The 23,378-nt window shown below is 39.4% G+C and overlaps 1 protein-coding gene across 31 annotated transcripts in view; it reads right to left on the reverse strand.

The window, feature by feature from the left end:
* HMBOX1 (homeobox containing 1) overlaps positions 1–23,378 on the reverse strand; it is a 224,162-nt gene that overhangs the window by 90,432 nt on the left and 110,352 nt on the right. The window lies entirely within an intron of this gene.

Raw genomic sequence — 23,378 nt, forward strand, 5'->3', positions numbered from 1 at the left:
ACATTTAAATATCATCTAGATCTATATTGAAATACACTTAATTTATTGAAACTATTTAATGCCTCCTGTATGTAAGATAAAGGCAAAAATTACTTAAAATGGTTACTTAATAACTAAATGTTAATAGTTAGTTAAAAATTATCTAGAAGATGATATACTATGCATCTTTTAAAAAAGAGTCACGGGGCCAGCACTGTGGCACTGCAGGTAAAGCGGCCACCTGCAGTGCTGGCATTCCATATGGGACCTGGTTCAATTCTTGGCTGTTCCACTTCCGGTCCAGCTCTCTGCCATGGTGTGAGAAAGCAGTAGAAGATGGCCAAGTGTTTGGGCCCCTGAACCCACATGGGAGACCCGGAAGAAGCTCTTGGCTCCTGGCTTTGGATCAGTGCAGCTCTGGCTGTTGTGGCCATCTGGGAAGTGAACCAGTTGTTGGAAGACCTCTGCCTCTGCCTCTATGTAACTCTTCCTTTCAAATAAATAAATTAAAAAAAAAAAAAAGTCATGATATTCCTTAAATAATTATATAGGATAATTTCCAACTTAAAAAAGTTAGGTGTAGAACAGTATATATAGAATATCACTTATTTGGCATAAAAGGACTATGGAAATATTTATTTGCTTATATAAAGGAACTTCAAATAATATAGGAAAATTATATTGAAAGATAGTTATTTTTGGTGCAGAAGTATTTTGAAATCCATGCATACTCATAAATGCATAAGATGTCTCAGAAGTAAAGTTTAATACTTTTGTCTTCTGGGAAGAAGGACAGATTTTAGAGAAGATTTAATACTGTACACCCTTCTGAAGCTACATCTGAAGTCTGAAACACATCTTCTAATACAAAAAGTAAATTTATTTATTTTTCTTAAAATTAGGTAGTGGCACAAAACTATAAAAATTTTTATTACTGTTAGTTTCAAGAAGTTTAGCTTCAGGAAGGTCAATTTGGAGAGAAATGCATGGGAAAAAATGAAGCAGCTACAAAACTTCTGTGGGGTTTATTATATGCCATTTGAAACTTCTGTGGGGTTTATTATATGCCATTTGAAACTTTACCTAAATTAATTTAATCTACTCAAGAACCTTTTAGGTAGGTATTAGTACTCTTACTTTCTAGAAAAAGAAAACTAGGCTAAAGATGTTCAATAACTTGCCCAAAGTTATATACCTAATAAGGTGTGAAAATCAAATTTTGTTTCCAGGCAATCTACCACCAAGTCATGCTTTTAATACTGTACTACACTTTCTTCTATGTAGTGATTGAGCTGCTGTACTGAGAACAGTGGCTTTACAGCAAAATAAACAACAATCAGCTGCATGACTATGGACAAATGAGTCAATTTCCTTTAACATCATCTGTAACTGAGGAGGTTAACACCTGCCTCTCAAATATATAAGGCAGTTAGCACAGCATCTAGCACTTGGTAAGTGTCAAATAAATTACAGCTAAATATAAAACCCTCCAGAGAAGGAGGTTTAATGGGGACGGCACTTGGCCTAGGGAATAGGAGGCTGGTTAGCTGAGACACCCTCATGCCATATCAAAGTGCCTGGGTTTGATTCCCAGCTCTGGCTCCCAATTCTAGTTTTTCATCAATGCAGACCCTGCAAGGCAGCAAGGGATAGCTCAATTAGTTGTATTCCTGCCACTCATGTGGGAGAGACCTGGGCTGTATTTCAGGGTACTGGCTTTGTTTGGTCCAGGCCAAGATTCAGTCATTACAAACATTTTGGGTGATAAGCCAGTGGATGGAAACTTTGTCTCAGTTTCTCAAATGGCGGGGGAAGGGGTGGGGAAGAGGTTTGGCTAAGAACACCCATGCTAGTGAAACACAGAGCACTGGCTAACCACAACTGACTTAGATGGTTCTGTGCTGTCCTGCTAGGGATTCAGCATAATGATAAAGCTGTGCTAAAGACTGGGGAAAAATGTGGTCACACAATGGTTAAATATAACTATGCATGAAAATAATAGGCCTCAAACATTTCAAAGACAGTATCTTCTATAAAAATCAACACAAATTATTAAGAAATGTCCTTCCAAAAATGGTGTAGTAATAGAAGAGTAAGAAACAACACTATTATGTCAGAAACTGTCAAAGAAGAAAAACAAATATGGAAACTTTTTTTTAAAAAAATGGCACATTCCGGGGCCGGCACTGTTGCGTAGCAGATAAAGCCACCACCTGCAGTGCTGGCATCCTATAGGGGTGCCAGTTTGGGTCCCAGCTGCGCCAATTCCAATCCAGCTCTCTGCTATGACCTAAGAAAGGGCCCCTGCACCCGTGTGAGAGTCCCGGAAAAAGCTCCTGGCTCCAGATCGGTGCAGCTCCAGCTGTTGTGGCCAATTGGGGAGTAAACCAGCGGATGGAAGACCTCTCTCTCTCTCTCTGCCGCTCCTTCTCTCTGTGTAACTCTTTCAAGTAAATAAATAAATCTTTGAAAAAATGGCACATTCCAGTTCTTTTTTTTTTTTTTTTTTTTGACAGGCACAGTTAGACAGTGAGAGAGAGAGAGACAGAGAGAAAGGTCTTCCTTCCGTTGGTTCACCCCCCAAATGGCTGCTGTGGCTGGTGTGCTGCGCAGATCTGAAGCCAGGAGCCAGGTGCTTCCTCCTGGTCTCCCATGCGGGTGCAGGGCCCAAGTACTTGGGCCATCCTCCACTGCACTCCTGGGCCACAGCAGAGAGCTGGACTGGAAGAGGAGCAACCGGGACAGAATCCGGCGCCACAACCGGGACTAGAACCCCAGGTGCCGGCACCACAGACAGAGGATTAGCCAAGTGAGCCACGGCACCGGCCACATTCCAGTTCTTAAAATGGCCCAAAAACATCGAATGACAGCTCACCTCAAGAATTTTTCTAAGAACTCTTTTCTACACCTCTCAGTAAGAACACTGATAACAAACCTGGGGCAATATTTTATTGGAGATGTTCTTTAAAATCAGTTGTGTTCAAAAGCAAGATGCTATCCACAGATCTCTTTGGTAAGACTCAAAAGAAAAAACAGAAGGTCAACATACCCAAATCAATTACTCTATGGACTAAGAAAGAAACTAGACACTAACATTAAAAACAGTACCTATATAATAGGAACAAAAATGCTAACTATTAAGAGAAAATTGAGAAAACATGTACAAGACTACTTGTACATTGAAAAAATGTTAACATGGTTGAGAGATAATAAAGACCTAAACTATGAAGAGAAAGAAAGATCCTGTCCATGGACTGAGATACAATATGGCTTCTAGAAAAACACCTAAGAAAAATCTTTTTTTTTTTTTTTAAGATTTATTTGTTTATTTGAAAGGCAGAATTACAGGGAGAGGGACACACACACACACACACATACAGAGAGAGAGAGAGAGAGAGAGAGAGAGAGAGAGAGAGAAATTCCATCTATTAGTTCACTCCCCAGATGGCCAACAGCCAGAGCTGGGCCAGGCACAAGCTAGGAGCCTGGAACTTCATCTGGGTCTCCCAAGTGGGTGCAGGGGCCTACGCACTTGAACCATCCTCTGCTGCTTTTGCAGCACATTAGCAAGGAGCTGTACTAGAAGTGGAGTAGCAAGGACTCTAACCAGAGCTCATACAGGATGCTACAGGTGGCAGCTTAACCTACTGTGCCACAGTGCTGGCTCCAAGAGAAAATCTTTGAGATTTTGTTTAGACAACTGTCTTAGGACACAAAAAGAATGCACTATAAATGGGCAAAAATGATAAATTTAAGTTAATCAAAATTAAAAGCATTTGTCTTGAAATATAATACTGAGAAAACGAAAACATAAGCTTCAGAGTAGGATTTATATATATCCATATATTTAATGATTTAATACCCAGAATATACAAAAGGCTCTTATAATAAATACAGCAAACAACCTATTTAAAAAAAGATGGAGGCAGGTCAGTTGTGGTGCAGCAGGTTAAGCCAGTGCTTGGAAAGCCTGCATCCCAAACTGGAACACCAGGTTTGAGTCCCAGCTACTCTGCTTCTGAACCTGGTTCCTGCTAATGTGCCTAGAAGGCAGCTGATGATGGCCCAAGATCTTGAGTTCCAGTCACTCACATGGGAGAAAAGGATGGAGTTCCTGGCCACTGGGTTTGGCCTGGCCCATGGCTGGCTGTTGTAGGCCTTTGGGAAGTAAAGCACTAAATGGAAGCTCTCTTTCTTTCTACCATTCTAATAAATCAGTCTTTTTTTTTTTTAAGAATTATTTATTTATTGGAAAGTCAGAGTTACACAGAAAGAGAAGGAGAGGCAGAGAGAGAGAGAAGAAAGAGAGAGAGATCTTTCATCCACTGGTTAACTCTCCAGTTGACCACAATGGCCAGAGCTGGGCCAATCTGAAGCCAGGAGCCAGGAGCTTCTTCCGGGTCTCCCACACAGGTGCAGGGGCCCAAGGACTTGGGACATCTTCTACTGCTTTCCCAGGCCATAGCAGAGAGCTAGATCAGAAGTGGAGCAGCCAAGAACTGAACCGGTGTTCGTTCATATGGGATGCTGGCACTGCAGGCAGCAGCTTTACCTGCTACACCACAGCACCGGCCCCAAATCAATCAATCTTTAAAAATAAATTTAAACAGGGTGTTGTGGCACAGCAGCTAAGTTGCCTCCTGGGATGTCCACATCCCATTTTGTAGTTCCATTTTAAGTCCTGGCTGTTCCACTTCCAATACTTCTTTTTTTTTTTTATTTTTATTTTTTATTTTTATTTTTATTTTTTATTTTTTTGAAAGGCAGAGTGGACAGTGAGAGAGAGAGAGAGACAGAGAGAAAGGTCTTCCTTTGCCGTTGGTTCACCCTCCAATGGCCGCCGCGGCCGGCGCGCTGCGGCCGGTGCACCGCGCTGATCCGATGGCAGGAGCCAGGAGCCAGGTGCTTTTCCTGGTCTCCCATGGGGTGCAGGGCCCAAGCACCTGGGCCATCCTCCACTGCACTCCCTGGCCACAGCAGAGGGCTGGCCTGGAAGAGGGGCAACCGGGACAGAATCCGGCGCCCCGACCGGGACTAGAACCCGGTGTGCCGGCGCCGCTAGGCGGAGGATTAGCCTAGTGAGCCGCGGCGCCGGCCCACTTCCAATACTTCTGATCCAGCTCCCTGTTAATATACCTGGGAAGATAACAGAAGATAGCCAGAGTCCTCTGGTCCCTGCCTCCCATTAGGAGACCAAGATGGAGTTCCTGGCTGGCTTCAGGTTACTGGCTGGTCCAGACATGGCTGCTGCAATCCTTTGGTGAGTGAACAAGTACATGGAAGCATGCTCTGTCTCTCTCACTATCTTTCTCAGTGTATATGTGGTGGGGCAAGCGTTTGGTACAGCAGCTTGTTACTGAGTGGGATACTCACCTGCAATATCAAAGTGTCTAGTTTGGGAGTCCTGGCTACCCCACTTCCAGTCCAGCTTCCTGCTAATGCACTCTGGTAAGCAGCAGATGATGGTTCAAATACTTGGGGTGCTGATACAAACACGGAATACTCAGATGGAGTTTTGTATTGCTGCCTTCAGCCTGATCCAGCCTTGGCTGTTGCAGGCATTTAAGGGGTGAATTAGCAGATTAAAGATTTCTCTCTGTCTCCATCTACTGCCTTTGTCTGTCTTTTGAATAAATGAAAATAAATTTTTTAAAAATTAAAATAATACACAGAAGATTTGACAGACATGTCACCTAAGAGGATACATGAATAGCAAATTATCATAAAAGAAATAATCAGTCATTAGGAAAAGTGCAAAATAAAACTAAAAATAACATTACATATGCATTAGAATGAGTAAACTAAAGAGAAGCCACAAACACTAAGCACTGAATAGAGTGCCTAAGCAATTAGAACCTTTATCCACCACTGATGGGAATGCAAAAGTGGGTCTGCTACTTTGGAAAACAGTTTGCCAGCTCCTTAAAAAGTTAAACATACAAACAACTCCACAATCCCACTTCTAAGTGAATGAAAAACAAACACAAAACTTGCAGACAAATGTTCATGACAGCCTAATTCACAGCAGTCAAACCCTGACTAATAGATAAACTAATTTTTTTCTAACTATTCAGTGGAATATGTAGCATTTAGAAGAACTACTACTGATACATATCACAACACTAATGAATCTGAAAAGCATCATGTTATATGGTAAAAGCCAGAGATATGTATTGTATGATTCTATTTACATGAAATTCTAGAGAAGGCAAAACAAAAATAACTGAATGCAATGAATGTCAGTGATTACAAGTGGGGACAGGTATTTGACTGCAAAAAGATACCAGAGAACTTGTTGAAATACTGAAAAGAATCAAGATCTTGATGTGGTATCGATCATATTAATGTATAAATTTGACACAACACAGAAACCTGTACTCTCAGTTTATTCTGTGAATATCAATTAGCATAGCCAAATTTAGAGACATTTGACACATTAGACAAAAGCATTTGAACAACTGCTTCAAAATTTTATAGGCTTTCCACATACCCAGGTCCTCAGTTGTCATTTATTTCAAGCTAGTTTCTTACTTAGATTTAGTAACTATACATTATTCAACCTAGGTACATTTTCCTGACAAAGAAAGTACTATAGCAATTGATGCTGAGTTATTTGATTTAAAGTCTATCTCAGAGTAAAACTTTAAGAGTTAACAGGGTGATTCCTTAATGACAAAAGGACTGTATCTATAGTCTACAATAAAAAGCATTTATTCTGTTCAGAGCCTTCCTCTGCAGAATGTTATTTATAAAATTGTCAGGACCCACATGGACTACTGCTGAACTTCAGGTTTTCCTATTTTATCACACGTACATATCTTTTGACTTTATTACTAGAGTATCACTTCCTGCTTCAGTCATTTACCCCTGTTGGGTTTATTTTTTAAAATACAAAAAAAAAATTGGCCAGCGCTGCGGTTTCTGGTCCCAGTTGGGGTGCTGGATTCTGTCCCGGTTGCTCTTCTTCCAGTCCAGCTCTCTGCTGTGGCCCTGGAAGGCAGTGGAAGATGGCCAAAGTGCTTGGGCCCTGCACCCACAGGGGAGACCAGGAGGAAACACCTGGCTCTTGGCTTCGGATTGGTGCAACGCACCGGCCATAGTGGCCATTTGCGGGGTGAACCAATGGAAAAGACCTTTCTCTCTGTCTCTCTCTCTCTCACTAACTCTGCCAGTCAAAAAAAAAAAGAAAAAAAAATATATATATATAAATTAAACTGTCAGGTAAGAAATAGTTCACTCAAGACTTAAAGGAACATTACCCCTTCAGAATAGCTCTTTTCTACAATCTTAGGAAATAAGAATTGGGAAGACAGGGCTAGTGCCAATCTAGCTCCCTGCTAATGTATTTGGGAAAGCAGTGGAAGATGGCCCAAGCACTTGGGCATCTGACACCCACATAGGAAAACCCTGGTAGAGTTCCAGGCTCCTGGCTTTGGCATGGAACAGCCCTGACTGTTGCAGTTGTTTAGGGAGTAAATCAGAGAATGAAAGATCTTTCTGTCACTCTGCATTTCAAATAAATAATTCCTTAACAAAAATTTAGGAGAAACAAAAATGAAAATTACTGAATTGAAGAAACCCCTGTATCACAGAATAAAATTTTTAAAAATACAGTTTGAGGATTCCAAAATGGCTGAGGGGAGAAAAGATGTGCTGATTTTGATAATGGGAAAATACCAGAAAAAAACAGGAATATCTATGTTTCTGGGAGATAACTGGAGAGGCTTTGTAGTAAAAATCTATTTACACTAAGAAGAGAGACCCTGTGGAGCAGCAAGGACTGTACAGACATGCAACAGCTCCCAGGTGACCACCAGGGTGGGGAGGCCATTTTCCTAGAGTGAGCTGAGAGGACTCTGCAGAAGCCTGAGTTCCACTGTTGATCTTGCCTGGAGAAGACTTGTGGTACCCATTGATTTGATTCCAGGTGGATGAGTTGGCGAAGGGCAGAGTGCCCATTTAACTCTGTGAATAGAGGGCACATCGCTCTCTCTCCCATCAGCAGGAAAGCTGCATAAGGCGAGAGGAGGCTGCAGCAGCCTGTGTGCCTCTGGTTGATTTTGTCAGAGGGAGAAACCACGGTCCCCACTGACTTTAAGTCCAGGTGGGCAAGTTGGAAGTGGGTAGGGTAACCTCCTAACTCTGAACAGAGGGCACATTGCTCCTTCCCCCCACCAGCAAAGAAAGTGCCATCTTCCTAGAATAAGGCTAGTGGAGGCTTCAGTGCCATGTGTACCCCTGGGGGTTTTTGTCAAAGGGAGAAATCCACAGTGCCTACTGACTCTGAGTCAAAGGTCAGGTGGAGGAGTTGGCTGGGAGGAGGGGAGCAGGGTGCCCACTTAACTTGGTGAAGGGATGGCATATTGCCTTCTTCCCCTATACCCACCAAGGTGCCCAGCTCAGGGACAGAATGGCTCTCTCTTTGGACAGAGTGGCTCCCATATAGCTGCAGAGACTATGGGAACCCTGCATCTAGTGACTGTGAGAATCCCGGGACTGTGCTATAAGCCAGGAGGACAGCATGCTCACACTATGCAACCCATAGATTTTTCTTGCAGTTCAAGCACCTGAGGTGGGGGAGGGGTGTGCAGGCACAGAGATTCACTTTGGTACAAAGAGTAGAGGTAGTGATCATGCCAGCCAAGGTGATCATCCCCTCTCCCTACTGACTAGAGAGCTACCACACATATTTCAGGTCTAGACTTCTGAGCCACCCACAAGCTCAGGCCAGAGCTCCCTGGCCCCATTCAGCACACACCTCTGGATATCCCATGAAGGTGCGAACATCCTACTATGCCTAAGGACACATTCCCAAGAACAAAGACTTCAGAGGAGATATCAACAAATGTTTCTCCAGATGTGTAAAAATCTTAGAAAAACAAAAAATATGAAAAATGAAGACAATATGAATTCCCCAAAAGGAACATAATAATGCTTCAATATTAGACTGTGATCATCAGAATATTGATAAAATATCTGAAAAGGAATTCACAAGATTGATTCTAAGATTACTCAAAAATACAGAGGAACAATTACATGAGTTAAAGAAATTGATGAATGACATGGATGAGAAATTTGGCCAGGAAATAGAAATCTTAAAGAATAATCAAATTAAAATATTTTAAATGAAGAATTCGATATGTCAAATAAAAAATACAGTGTAAAGCCTAAAGAAGACAAAGCCTTTGAAATATCAAGTCAGACAAAAAAAAAAAAAAAAAGAAAAATCACACACAAAAAATGAAAATAGTGTTCAGGATCTATGGGATATCAACAAATGACAAAAAAAAGAAAAATCACACACAAAAAATGAAAATAGTGTTCAGGATCTATGGGATATCAACAAATGACAAAATATACATGTTAGGCATTCCTGAAGGAGTGGAAAAGCAGAATGACTTAGAAAAGTTAGTGAAATAACAACAGAAATTCCCCAAATTTGGACAAAAATATGGACATCCAAGTACAGGAAGCACACAGAACCCCAATTAGACACAATCAGAGAAGATCTTCACCCTGACACATTATATTCAAACTTTCAAAAGTAAAACGCAAAGAAAAGATTATAAAAGGTACAACAGAGAAATGCCAATTATCTTAAAAGGATCTTTAGTCAGATTTCTCATCAGAAATCCCACAGGCAAGTAGAAAATGGAGAGGTACAGTCCAAGTACTTAAGGAAAAAAACTGTCAGCCTGGAACACAATACTCAGCGAAACTATCATCTAGAAATGAAGTGAAATAAAGACTTTCCAAAACACACAAAAATTGAAAGAATTTTTCACCACCTGGGCAGCCTTACAAATGATACTTAAGGATGTATTATATACAGAGATAGAAAGATAATCAGCATCATAAAAGAATATGAAGGCAGGCCGGCGCCGTGGCTCAATAGGCTAATCCTCCACCTTGCGGCGCCGGCACACCGGGTTCTAGTCCCGGTCTGGGCGCCGGATTCTGTCCCGGTTGCCCCTCTTCCAGGCCAGCTCTCTGCTATGGCCAGGGAGTACAGTGGAGGATGGCCCAGGTGCTTGGGCCCTGCACCCCATGGGAGACCAGGAAAAGCACCTGGATCCTGGCTCCTGCCATCAGATCAGCGCGGTGCGCCGGCTGCAGCGGCGGCCATTGGAGGGTGAACCAACGGCAAAGGAAGACCTTTCTCTCTCTGTCTCTCTCTCTCACTGTCCACTCTGCCTGTCAAAAAAAAAAAAAAAAAAAAAAAAAAAAAAAAAAAAAAAGAATATGAAGGCAGAAAACCTACTAATAATAGTACAGAAGAGATCCAAAACAAAAAATAGGAATATTTACAGAACTATGGCAAGACCAAGTCATTACTTATCAATAATAACTTTGAATGTAAATGGACTAAACTCTCCAATTAAAAGGTTTCAGACTGGCTGACTGATTCCAAAGCAAGACTTCTCTATATGCTGCTTATGAGAAACATCTTACTAATAAAAATACACACAAAGAGAAACAATGGAAAAAGATATTCCATGCAAATGGAAATAAAAAATGAGCAGGAGTGGCTATCCTAATATCAGAACTCTCATCCTCTCAAAAAAGACTTTAAGACAAAAACTGTCTAAAGAGACAAAGAAGGTCATTAAGTAATGATTAAGGAATCAACTCAACAGGAAGATGAGACTATAGTAAATGTATGTGCACCTATGCTAGAGCACCCAGTTATTTAAAACAAATTTCAATGGATCTAAAGGGAGACACAGGCTCCAATACAATAATAACCATGCAGGACTTCAACATCCCACTTTCATCAACTAGACAAAAACAACAACAACAACAAACAACAGAGCTAATCTACCCTATGGACCAAACGGACCTTGTAGATATCTACAGACATTTCGTTCTTCAGGCACAGAATACACATTTCTTTTCATCAGTTCATGGAACTTTTTCTAGGATAGACTATATGCTAGGCCATAAAGCCAGTCTCAACAAATTAAAAAAAAAAAAAAAACTGAAATAATACTATGTACATTTTCTGACCACAATGGAATGAAGCTGGAAAACAACAACATAAGAAATTCTATAAAATACCCAAACACATGCAGACTGTTAAGCATGCTCTTGAATGAATGGTGGGTCATAAAAGAAATCAGGCAAAATAAAAAAATTCCTAGAAATGAATGAAGGTGACAACACAATGTATTAAAACTTATGGGATACAGCAAAAGCAATGTTAAGAGGAAAGTTTATAGCAGCTACATCAAGAAATTGGAAAGTTATTTAACAATGTGTCTCAAAAACCTAGAAAAACAAGAAAAAATCAAACCCAAAGTTAGTAGGAGGAAAGAGAAAAATAGATAATAAACAAAATTGGAACCTCAAAAATGAGACAAAAAAATCAGTGAAATAAAGAGCTGGTTTTTTGAAAAATAACATTGATATACCAGTGATCCAATTAATCAAGAAAAAAAGAAGAAGATCTAAATAAGTAAAATCATCTAGCACCATGGCTCACTAGGCTAATCCTCCGCCTCTGGTGCCGGCACTCCGGGTTCTAGTCCTGGTTGGGGCGCCAGATTCTGTCCCAGTTGCTCCTCTTCCAGTCCAGCTCTCTGCTGTGGCCTGGGAAGGCAGTGGAGGATGGCCCAAGTGCTAGGGCCCTGCACTCCATGGGAGACCAGGAGAAGCACCTCGCTCCTGGCTTCAGATCTGCGCAGTGCGCCGGTCGTAGCAGCCATTTGGGGAGTGAACCAATGGAAGGAAGACCTTTCTCTCTGTCTCTCTCTCTCACTGTAACTCTGTCTGTCAAAATAAATAAATAAATGAATAAGGAAAATCAGAGATGAAAAAGATGATGTTACAACAGATATTACAGAAATTAAAAAATAATCATCAGGAATTACTATAAATAGCTATATGTCAAAAAATTGGAAAAGCTAGAAGAAACAGATTTCTGGACATATACAATCTACCAAAATTGACTCATGAAGACACAGAAAACCTAAATAGATAAATATACAAGATGGAGATTGAATCAATAATAAAGACCCTCCCAAAAAAGAAAACCCCACGTGCAACCGGCTTCATTGCTGAATTTTACCAAACTTCTAATGAACTAACTTCAGTTGTTCTCAAACTATTCAAAACAACTGAAAGGGAGGGAATCCTCCTGAAACCCTTCAACGAGATCAGCATCACCTTAATTCCAACACTGGAACACGATACAACAAAGAAAGAAAACTATAATCAATATCCCTGATGAACACAGATGTAAAAATTCTCAACTACCTAATTAAATCCAACAACACATCAGAAAGATCATTCGCCTGGACCAAGTGGGATTTATTCCTGGTATACAAGGATGGTTCAACATATGCAAATCAATAAATGTGATATATCACATTAACAGAAGAACAAAACCATATAATTACCTCAATAGATGCCGTGAAACCAATCAAATCCAACAACACATTGGAAACATCATTCACCCAGACCATGCGGTATGCCTGGTATGCAGGGATGGCTCAACATTTACAAATCAATCAATGTGACGTCATATGAACAAACTGAAGGATAAAAACCACACCATTATCTCAATAGATAAAGCACTTGATAAAATAGAGCAACCCTTCATGATAAAAGCCTTAAGTAAACTTGTATAGAAGGAACATTCTTCAATATAATCAGGCAATATATGACAACCCCAGGTCAGTATCACATTGACTGAGGAGAAGTTGGAAGCACTTCCACTAAGATCCAGAATGAGATAAGAGTGCCCACTTTTACCACTGCTATTCAATATAGTTTGGAAATTTTAGCCAGAGCCATTAGGCAAGAAAAAGAAATCAAAGGGATACAACTGGAAAGGAGGAAGTCAAATTATCCCTGTTTGCAGATGACATGATTCTATATACAGGAAAACCAAAAGACTCCATTAAGAGACTACTGGAACTCATAAGCTAGTTTAGTAAAGTTGCAGGATACAAAATCAACACACAAAAATTAATACCCTTGTATACACAGACAACGCTATGGTTGGAAACCAACTTTTAAGATCAGTACTATTTACAACAGCTACAAAAATTTAAATACCTTAGAATAAATTTAACCAAGGCTATAAAAGACCTCAATAATGAAAATTACAAAATATTAAAGAAAGAAATATAAGACACAAAAAAAATGAAAAATCTTCCATGTCTGTGGATTGGAAAACTAATACAATCAAGATGTCCATACTACCAAAAGCAATTTATAGATCAATGTTGTCGCTCCCCCTCTTCGTGGAGGAACGACACTAAACCCTGCCTAGGTTTCCTATCCGAGTCACGGCACCATTATGTTGCTCCCCCTCTTCGTGGAGGAGCGACACTGAACCCTGCCTAGGCTTCATATCCAAGTCACGGCACCATTATGTCGCTCCCCCTCTTCGTGGAGGAATGACACAGGACCCTGCGCTGTTCTTTTGTCTGCTCGGCCCTCCCCGGGTTTGCTGCTGGTTCTTCCCGGGTTGGCTACTGTCCCTTCCACCTCCGTGGAAGGGCGGTTCCCCCTGGCCACTTTCCCCACTTCCACGGGGGAGCGGCACACCGCCGGCCGGCTCTCTCGGGGGCTGCACAGGTGTTCCTTCAGATAGATGTTCCCCTTAGATGTTCCTGGTGCATGTTGTCTCTCTCCTCCTTTATAGTCCTCTTCCACCAATCCCAACTCTGCTACCCACACGCCGAGTATGCTGCTCTCCTCCAATCAGGAGCAGGACCAACTCCTGCAGGTTACTGGTTGAACTGGAGGCAGCTGTGTAGAAGCTGTTTACTCCTCTCTCAGCGCCATATGGTGGGAGAGCAGATGCACAGAATAAGTCTTAATTCCAGTAACTTAGTCTAGTCTGAGTTGCTCCCCACAAATTTGATCCTAATCAAAATAACAATCAGATTCTTATCAGATCCAGAAAATAATAATGCTAAAATTCATATGGAAACATAAGAGATTCCAAATAGCTAAAGCAATCTTAAACCTTAAACAACAAAAAGAAAGCCAGAGGTATCACAATACTGGATTTCAAGACATACTACATGTTTCAAGACATACTACAAAATAGCCTCGTATTGGCACAAAAATAGACATGTAGACCAAATGGAATAAGGCAGAAACCCCAGGAATTAATCCATGCAGCTACAACCAACTAATCTTTGACAACAGAGCTAAAACCAATCCCTGGAAAAAAGATAATCTCTCAAACAAATGACATTGCAAAAATTGGATCTACATGTGCAACAGTATAAAACAAAACCTACACCTATACCTTATACAAAAATCAGCTCACAATGGATCAAGCATCTAAATCTACAACCTGATACCATCAAATTGTTAGAGGAAAACATCTGGGAAACTGTAAGACACTGACACAGGCAAAGACTTCTTGGGTAAGAAACCAGAAGCACAGGCAATTCAAGCAAAAATAGACAAATGAGGTTAAATCAAGGTAAGAAACTTCTGAACAGTAAGGGAAACACTCAACAAGGTGAATAGCCAACTGACAGAATGGGAGAAAATATCTGCAAACTATGCAAATGATCAAGGATTCATATTCACAATCTCTAAAAAGCTGAAGAAACTCAACAATGAAACAATCCAGTTAAGCAGTGGGAAAAGGAAATGAACAGGCATTTTTCAAAGGATGAAATGCAAATGGCTAAATGACACAAGAAAAAACGTTCAGGATCACTAGCCATCAGGGAAATGTAATATAAACCACAATGAGGTTTTATCTAACTCCAATTAGAATGGCTGTCATCCAAAAATTGATGACAATATAGGGAAAAAGGTGTCCTATTACACCACCGGTGGGAATGTAAACTTGTACAACCATTATGGAAGACAATATGGAAATTCCTCAGAAATTTGAAAATAGATCTACCATATGACCTAGCTATCCCACTCCTGGGAATTTACCCAAATAAAAGGAAATCCACATAGAAATGAGTTATTTTACTCCCATGTTTACTGTAGCACAATAGCTAAGCTATGGAATCAACCCAAATGTCCATCAACCAATGACTTGATCAAGAAAATGTGGTATATATACACTATGGAATACTACGCAGCCATAAAAAAGAATGAAATCTTCTCTTTTCTAACAAAATGGATGCAACTGGAAACCATTATGCTTAGTGAAATAAGCCAGTCCCACAAAGAGAAATATCATATGTAGTAGCTAATATAGAATAGAAAAAATGTATAGGAATGAAACAGACATCTTATGATTTGATTGTTGTTTTTAGCTCATTTATACTCCTGTGAAACTTTGCTCTTTCTACATTTTACTTGTTGAATATTTTGCTTAGTAGTGCATTAAGCTTTTATAGAGTGGATTGAAATTATGTTTTTGCAAAACTTTAAAAAAAAAAAACAAAAGACAAAGGAAGGATTGAGGGAGGGAGAGAAGGAAGAGAGAAATACGGCTATCTTTTTAGAATTGCACCTATGAAATTTGTTCCCTTTAATAAAAATTTTAAAAAAATACAGTTTGGAGGCCAGCATTGTGTCACAGTGGGTAAAGCTACAGTCTGCAATGTCAGCACCACATATGGGTGCCAATTCGTATCTTAGCTGCTTCATTTCCTATTCAGCTCCCTGCTTATAGCCAGGGAAGAGCAACAGAGGATGACCTCTGCCACACACATGGCAAACATGGATGAAGCTTCTGGCTACTGGCTTTGGCTTGGCCCAGTGCTGACCCTTGCAGCCATCTCAGAAGTGAACCAGTGAATGGAAGATCTCTTTTTCTGTTTCCCTCTCTCTCTGTAATTCTGACTTTCAAAATATATAAATCTTAAAAAAATAAAGAAAAAGTAAAAATAAAGTTTGTACTTTTAAAGCTGGTGGTAAAGAGTTCTTGTTTTACAGTTGATAATCAACCTTCCTAACTCTATGTTAAAAATGTACTGCTCTATGTTCTGCATTTCTGATGACAAAAGCCATAGCAGGACAATAAATCTCAGTGATTGTAAAGAACTGACTTTCTAACAACAAAGAATATCTTCCAGTTTTATTTTCACTCCAATTTTTCATTTAGCTTTCTCCAAAGTTAAGAAAATATAGGCATTTAGATATGGAAGGGACTGGCTTTTTTCCTATGGGGGAAAAATATAACCTTATATGTTGTGTTTAGAAGAAAATAGTTTGCCAATAAACTGAAGATAGAAGAAAATGAGATAAAAAGTAAGAACAAGAATTTTTGAACCACAAGACACCTGTCCAGAGACTATAAAACAAGAGAAAAATCCCAAAATGCACTTGGTAAAACATTGATAACATTGCTAATAAAGTCCACTCAAAGAAGATATGAAAAAGTTTCTCCTATCAGAAACCAAAACTCTAAATCTTTTGAATTTGGAGACAGAATTTTATTTCACATTTAGAAACCTCTTCTGTAGTGACGTGATAGCCTTCAATTTAGAAATCTACATAAAATTGGTAAAATTCATTAGGTAAGAATTGATAAAATCTTGTTCAATGAGCAAGATAATGATATCTGGTTGTATTATAATAGAATAATTCCACTGTCTGTGATTTCATGCTCTATCGATATTGCTCTTCTATTGTAGATATAAATTATAATTGTTTACAGCAACTTTATTTATAATTGCCCGAACTCGGAAGCAACAACTATGCATTCCAGTAGTTGAACAGGTACAACCAAACAATGCAGCATTATTTAGCGCTAATAGAAAATGATCTGTTCATCCACAGAAAGATATAGAGAAACCTTAAATGCATTATTACAAAGTATAAGAAGTCAAGTTAAAGCTACATACTGTATGATTCCAACTATATGACATCCTGGAAAAAGTAAATCCATGTGGCCTGTAAAAAGATCAGTGGTTGCTAAGGATCAGAGAGAAGAAAGGGTTGAAGAGGCAGATAACAGAGCACTTTCAGAGCAGTGAAACTATTCTGTGTGATACTATAATGGTGCATTATACATTTGTCCCAATCTTATAGAATATGCAACACCAAGAGGGAATATAAACTACAGTAAAAGATAATTGCAAGCAGAGCATGGAGCCTATGGAAACTTTCTGTTGAATTTTGCAGCAAACTTAAAACTGCTCTAGAAATGAAGTTTTATTTTATAAAGTATATTAACATTTTAAATAATTTTTAAATTTAGGATATTTTAAATATTTAGATTATTTTAAATTCAGAATATCTCTGATTTGGGAAAGGATCAATATATATTCACCTTCATAATACAATTATTATGTTGATTATACAGTCTTTTTATCCTTCATTTTAAAAGATAAGAAATGGAAGTGATTTGAGTACAGTTGGAACATTTCTTTTTGTTTGCTTGTTGTTATAAAGATTTACTTATTTGAAAGGCAGAGTGACAGAGAGGCAGACAGAGAACTTCCATCCACTGGTTCACTCTCAAAATGGCCTCAATAGCTGGGTGGGGGTCACACTGAGGCCAAGAACTCCATCCTGGTCTCCCACGTGGGTGGCAGGAGCCCAGATAGTTGGGCCATCTTCCAATGCTTTCCCAGGCACATTAACAGGGAGCTAAATAGGAAGCAGAGCAGCTGGGACTCAAACCAGCAGCAGGGTTGCAGGGGGTGACTTAACCCACTGCACTGCATGCCAGCCCCAGCTGGAACACTTCTAAAACCAATTCAGAACTTGTATTTTGGGATTGCAAATCACCAAATACAGGTAAGATATATAGTTGTTAAATGCAGTTACAGTATTAAAACAGAACTGACCACTAGAAAAAATACTTAAAAATTACTATAATCTGAATGTTTATGTATACCCCTCCCCCAATTCCTATGTTGAAATCCTCACCCCCAAGGTGATGATATTAGGGGACAGGGCATTGGGAAGTGATAGGTCATGTGGATAGAACTTTCATGTATGGAATTAGTGCCCTAATAAAAGAGGCCAAATAGAGTGCCTTCATTCTTTTCACCTTGTGAAAACACAAGAAAGTACCATCTATCAGAAAAGGGACTTCTCACTAGATACTGAATCAATTTTGATTTTCATTTATAAGCTATTTTAGTTTTTAGTATTATGTTATAGTTTTTAGTAGTATGTTATAGCAGACAGCCTGAATGGACTAAGACAGAAATTATTTGGCAAAAGCCCTTTATCTCATAAACAAGGAACATGAGTTTCTGGGTCATGAGGGCAATTAAATGGCAGAAAGGTTAGAACCCTGGTATTCTGTTTTGTTTTTTTCTCATTATATTATTATAATCCAAGAAAGCAAAATTGTGATACATTTCTTAAAATTCAGAGAGTCTAAACCAGGAGTTGAGAATGTTCACCCTACGGGCAGTGTAAGGCCCACGAAGTCATTTGGTCTGACTCTGCCAAGGCAACCGCAAGCAGGTCTTGAAATTCAATAAATATATAGCAGGCTAATTTTTAAGTTGATAATTATGTATAGTCCACAAATGATGTTCTAAATATCCAAATGTCCCTTGGCAGGAAAAGGTTCCCCACCCCTGTATCTAAATGTCTCCTCTTCTTCCATGTACTTATTTTTTTCAGATGACATGAATTTAATTAGTAAATTTCTTTGGCTGATAAGCACTCAGCAAACACTCCCATTTATTCAGTGTGCTTGATTTTTCCAAGAGGTCATTATAAAAAAAAGGTTTAAGAATTCTTAAATAGCCTATGAAAACATTTAACCCTGAAAGTGAACACAAAATACATGTGTTTTTTACTAAAGCAAAGGCTATACTTACTACCCCACCATTGTTAGTGAGAATTTAGAATCTTGGCCGACCTCTTCCAGAGGTAAAAATCCCCCTGTTGGAAGCAGCTGTGACTATGAAAGAAGCTACAAATAACATGCTGGGAATTCAGCAGGCACGGTTATTATATCCTGTTTATACTGTCATTTTTCCTATCAGTAGGATATTATTTATACAGACCCCACCCATGAACTTCTTGTTTATCTTATTATAGAAATCCTCCAAATCTATAAAAAGAAACTGTATTTGTTTCTGGAACAAGCGCATGTTTTATAATTTTGCACCTCACCACATTTTTTAATTTAGCATTTTCTTTTGTTATGCACAACTTGTTCTCATTTTTTTTTCAAGGTTGATTTATTTCACATACTAAGAGTTGAATTTAACTGACTTTAAAACCATCGGTTAAAGAATAAGATTCTAGAGCAGCATGTCCTAAACTGTATTTCGGGGTAGATTTCATCAAGTAAGTTTTCTGCTAAGATATACTTGACTAATTTGTTTAAAGACAGAAAAGTGTGGGGCTGGTGCCATGGCACAGTAGGTTAATCCTCTACCTGTGGTGCTGGCATCCCATACGGGTGCTGGTTCTAGTCCTGGTTGCCCCTCTTCCAATCCAGCTCTCTGCTATGGCCTAGGAAAGCAGTAGAAGATGGCCCAAGTGCTTGGGCCCAGGCACCCGCATGGGAGACCGGAAGAAGCACCTGGCTCCTGGCTTTGGATTGGCACAGCTCCGGCCATTGTGGCCATCTGGGGAGTAAATCAACAGAAGGAAAACCTTTCTCTCTGTCTCTCCCTCTCACTGTCTGTAATTCTACCTCTCAAATAAATTAATAAAATCTTAAAAAAAAAAGTATACCTATAACTGACCAGGTATGCCTACGACCTGGTGTCCTAGGGAGTAAGCTCTGAGTGACTAGAAGTCTCATTTCCCAGCCCATGCTGTCCTAGATAGACCAATTATGAGAGCCAGGCTTTACTCATATTCTCAATATTTCCTAGTTGGCTCTCTTCTCTGCAAAAAGAAGCACTGCCCCAAGTTTACCTTGAGATCAGGATAAACTAAGTGAAAAACAGGACACTAATAACTCACAAGAAACAGAGAACTCAATAAATTGCACAAGAGGACAATGAATCAATCTGGTTATCAGTCACCCTCATTCTCCTACCAGATATAGGTAAATGAAATAGAGAAAAGAAAAATGCAAGTTTTTCTTTTCATGTTTTTAAAGATTTATTTATTTTAAAGGCAGAATAACAAAGAGAGGGAGAGACAGAAAAACATGTTCCATCTGTTCCACAAATGGCTGTAATAGCTGGGCTTGGGTAGGTTGAAGCCAGGAACTCAACCATGTCTCCTACATGCAGGGATCCAAGTAACTGGAACATCTTCTGCTGCTTTCCTAGCATATCAGCTGGGAGCTGGCTCAGAAGTGGAGCAACTGGGACTCAAACCTGTGCTCCAATACAAAATGTAGCATTGCAGGTAGAGGCTTAACTTGCTGCACCACAACATCAACCCAATTCAAGTTTCTTAATGGCAAAAAAGCATGCAGCATAAGTGGAGAAAATAAATATTTCTCTGGAGAAGTCAAAGTAGGCAATTTTTCACAGGTATAGTTTATATAAGCATCACCGATACTCTCTTTACACAAGGGAATTAGGTAAAAATGAACTGTTCAGAGTTCATGTATAATGTCAGAGTATTAAACTGAGAGGTGGTGAATTAATTTCAGGGACAAAAAACCAGATACCTAATGGGCTCAAAGAAGTCAAAGAAGTCAAACAGAGAGATGGTGAGTAATAGCTCAGATAATCTTGATAAGTAAAAACTGCTAAGACTGAGATGAGGAGGTGAAAGGCATCTCAGGTACAACGAAGAAGCAGCCAAATGAGCAGCATGTAGAAATGCCAAGTAGCTGAATTCAGTTTGGGTTATATTGAAAAGACAGCAATAAAAAGGGCAGGTTGGTATCACATTATATGAACTTTCATTTTTTAGATAATGGTGAACCACCAAATACATCTGATCAAGGGTGATAAACTTGACTTTAGGGGAGAAATAAAGAAGAGGAAAAACAAGGTTGGGTAAAGTTGAAATGGGGAAAAAAGTTCTTAACATTACCAAAATCTCATAATTAGGGTAACAAAGGGAAGTTTATGTGGTAAAACAGATGAGAAATGTGTAAATATTGCTTTGAAAACTTTCAAAAACAAGAGATGGCACAGTACTAAGTGAGGCAATGTCAAACAGTGCTGATTCACTGAAGTTAATATCATGGCGGTGTACCAGTCTCATAGAATAGTAGTTTTCAAATATAAATCCCTTGAGGATCTGTTTAATGTAAATTCTGTTTTACCAGGTTTAGGGTGGTACTTTGTATTTTTACATTTCTAACAAGCTCCCAGGTGATGTCAGTTCTGCTGTTCTATTAACTATATTTTGAATAGCATGATGTAAAGACATATCTTCTAGCTTCTCTTTGCAAAACAGCAATATCTGATAAATCATGTTGCATCTAATGCTTTTACATATGCCTAAGAAATGCTTTTTAAAGTGCTTTTATTTTGATTTGAATGGATAGGTTTAAAGCTACTATTTTGGAAGTATAAGATGATTGAGGGTATTCAACGTTGTCAGAAATCAACTTTGTAATTCTGTTCCATAACACTACAATTTTGTCTTCTTTTTTAAGGCGGGCAAACTAGAAGATTCTGTTGCTTCTAGTCAAGGGAGATAGAGTAAAATATCAAAGACAATACTTCATCTTTTCATTGGACACCAGTGCATTTCTTTTCTTTTCTTTCTTTTTTTTTTTTGACAGGCAGAGTGGACAGTGAGAGAGAGAGACAGAGAGAAAGGTCTTCCTTTGCCGTTGGTTCACCCTCCAATGGCCGCCGCGGCTGGCTTGCTGCGGCCGGCGCACCGCGCCTTTCCAAAGGCAGGAGCCAGGTGCTTCTCTTGGTATCCCATGGGGTGCAGGGCCCAAGCACTTGGACCATCCTCCACTGCACTCCCTGGCCACAGCAGAGAACTGGCCTGGAAGTGGGGCAACTGGGACAGAATCCGGTGCCCCAACCGGTAATAGAGGAGGATTAGCCTACTGAGCTGCGGCACCAGCCTACCAGTGCATTTCATTAAAAGCTGCTTAATTAGTCTTTACATTGCCTTAAGTACTGTTACTTAGTCCTTGAAGATAAAGGCAAAGAATTTATTTTAAATATTCTATTGGCAAACACCTAAAGACTCAAACAATTAAATAAGGGCAGGCATTGTGGTGCAGCTGGTTGAGCCCCCAGTTAGGATGCCTATATCCCATAGCAGAGTGACAGGTCAAGACCCAGCTGCTCTGATTCCAATCTAGATCTACACTGATTCGCTGGGAAGTAGATGACGGCTCAGATACTTCAGTTTCTGCTACCCATGTGTGAGACTGCCATGGAATTCCTGGCTCCTGGCTTCAGTGTGGCCCAGTACCAGCTATTTTGGCCATTTGAGAACTGAATCGGCAGATCAATCTTTCTCCTACTCTCTGTTTGAAACAAACAAATCTTGACAACAACAAAAACCCAACAACAATGCATATACTTTCCTTTAGTTTAAAACTTCTATATGAAAGAGCATCTCTTTAATTAAAATCTTTTACCATGAACAGAGAAATCATTTACTAAAAAATTACTACTGTAATATATAACACACATGAATTATAAAAAAACTGGCCAAATCTTAAAGACATGAAGATGAAAATGAGATGAAAATTAGGACTTCGGAAATATGAAGTTTCATTTTTCACCAAATTATAACCTTTTAGGTATAAGCTTCAGTATATATCAATGTCTTTAGAGCAGAAATACCTTAAAATATAGCAAAGTACAGCTGAGGATCAGATCCAAGTTTTTTTTTTTTTTTTTTTAAGATTTACTTATTTATGTATTTGAAAGGCAGAGCAACAGAGTGAGCTTCTATCTGCTGATTCATTCCCCAAATGGCCACAGAGGCTGGAGTTGGGCCAGGTCAAAGCCAGGAGACAGGAACCCCATCCTTTCTCCCACATGGATGGCAGGGGCTAATAAGCACTTGGGCTATCATCAGCTGCTTTCCCAGGCACAGTAGCAGGGAGCTGGATTAGAAGTAGAGCAGCTGGAACTCGATTCAGCATTGATGTGTGGTGTCTGGGTTGCAAGGAGCAGCTTAACATGCTGTACCATAATGATGAGCCCAGATTCAATATTTCATTATAGATGTAAGAAAACTAAAGCACACAAGCTGAAATGCCCAAAGTCACAGAGGCTACTAGTAGCATGCTAAAACGAAAATGGGGAGATAAGTTAATTTTTATATCTACCAATGTACAAAGCATAACCATGTGTATAGTAACTACTAACGTAGTTAAAGGGTTTCTGATTCCCCTAATGACTAAAGTACAGTAAAGTTTTAGGGTCTTAATAATCATTAAGATTGAAGAAAGGAAGACCACACACCAACAATGAAAAGACATGTTACCCGCCAAACTTAATAGCCTCATAAAAATGGAATTTGAATAGAGAATGGCACATATACACCACATACTAGGGATGACCTTGGAGAAGGCAGGGAGAGGATGGTTATCCCAGAAGACAATGGTATCTATTATCTTCTCATTAATGGGTTGAGGAAAGCTTTCACAT

This window comes from Oryctolagus cuniculus, chromosome 2 (genome assembly GCF_964237555.1).
Source record: "Oryctolagus cuniculus chromosome 2, mOryCun1.1, whole genome shotgun sequence".
Classification (NCBI taxonomy): domain Eukaryota; kingdom Metazoa; phylum Chordata; class Mammalia; order Lagomorpha; family Leporidae; genus Oryctolagus; species Oryctolagus cuniculus.